Source organism: Phalaenopsis equestris, unplaced genomic scaffold (genome assembly GCF_001263595.1).
Source record: "Phalaenopsis equestris unplaced genomic scaffold, ASM126359v1 Scaffold209965, whole genome shotgun sequence".
NCBI classification, from domain to species: Eukaryota; Viridiplantae; Streptophyta; class Magnoliopsida; order Asparagales; family Orchidaceae; genus Phalaenopsis; species Phalaenopsis equestris.
Genome location: NW_018229088.1, coordinates 29,207 through 30,872, shown reverse-complemented (window position 1 = coordinate 30,872; position 1,666 = coordinate 29,207).

The window sequence follows — 1,666 nt, the reverse complement described above, 5'->3', positions numbered from 1 at the left end:
GGCTACAGTGCTAAGTAATCATCTTGTCTTTGTCTTTGGGATTGTAGGAATGTCTCCATGATGGGCGACGGGTAAGATTTTTGGACCCGGTCTTGACTTAACCGGTTGACAACCAACGGTTTTGGTGGTAGTATAATCAGTAGTGATCACTGCTGTATCAACTACAACTCTGTACCCTAAATGAAACCAAACGGGGATGCGAGTAGGTGGCACTCCAAATGTCTTGTGGGACTGTCTAGCGGATTTAACGCCCTTCAAAATTTCCTTCTTCATGCGAGGAGAAATTGCATCTCCCACTCATTTAAGTAACTCGCTAACCAAACATCCTTCTTTGGTAGCAAGCTTTTTGAAAACTACACTAACTCGAGTGATAGGAGTGAACATCTTTCTCTCCTCACCGTTTCCATTAAGTGACGATAATTGACCAAAGGAAAATACGTTGAGATTTGTATACCCATTTTATATTGTTTTTGATGATATTGCACTTTAAAGAAAGGTATTTTTAATGTTATGTTGTAGGAATGAAGAAGTTGGGTCATTGGAGAAAAAAGATGCAAAAAGGAGCGAATTTGGAGTGAAAAGACCAAAATGTGAAGATTTAAACAAGGGCACCAACGGCTAACCAAACGGCGCCGACGGCGAGAAATTCTCAAGACTCCAGATTTAATAATTTAAAAGGCCCACCGACGGCACCCTCGAGGCCACCTACGACGAGATCGGAGGTTATGTCCAACAATGCATTGGATGAGGATGAATTTTGGAGGGATGCTTAGGCAACTCTTAGGAAAACTCATCCACAACTTTAAAAGAATATTTTGGTCGAAAATGGAGAAGGTGCCAAGGGGGAGAGGCTCTAGAGGCTCTAGTGATCCTGGAGGTTAGAGAGGTTCCATTAGCGTGTAGAGAGTTTAGTAGAGAGCCTAATTGTGAGAAATTCTTTGAGAGATTATAAGAGTGGAGAGAAAGTGAGAGATTTCTTCATACTTGCTGCTTCGAAGAGGAATTCTTTGTGTTGTAAAGAAAGGAAGAGATTCAGAAGAATTTCGAGGAGTTTGCTTGGGGAGAAATTAGAGATAAGTGTTATTTACTTATTGTAGTTTGTATGACTTCAATTTTATATATGAATTCTGAGTTTTGTTGTGTTTTCCCTCATGAAATCTGAGTAGTTTTCTCTGTCTTTCTCCTTATCTCGAGATTTGTGAACTGGTGATTTGAATTGGTTGAGCCATAAAAATGTTAAAGAAGTTGTGATGATCTTTTAACTTTGATTTTAATTTACTTTCAATCTGGCCAATTGATTTGTTGAAATATGTTGAGTTTTACAACTAAAGTGAAGATTACATTCAAGATTCAAGGAGATCAAAGCCCTTGGAAATTGGATGCAAATAAAAAGGGAAATAAAATTATCGGGAGTAGAATTGGAGATTTTAGAGTGACAGACTAAAATCCCCAATTTGGTCCTATCGTTTAGGTGATGAAGTGTAGATGTTAGCCCTCAGGCGAGGGGAATGTGGTAGCTCCGAAGTGAGAGCTGGTATCCTCCCAGCCTAACCGCAGATTCAGTAAATAAGCGTAGGATTAGTCAATGCTTTTTATGCCTGGACAAAAGGGTAAAGAATAGGTATGCTCCTATTTGGCACAATACAATTTGAACTGATTCATTCAC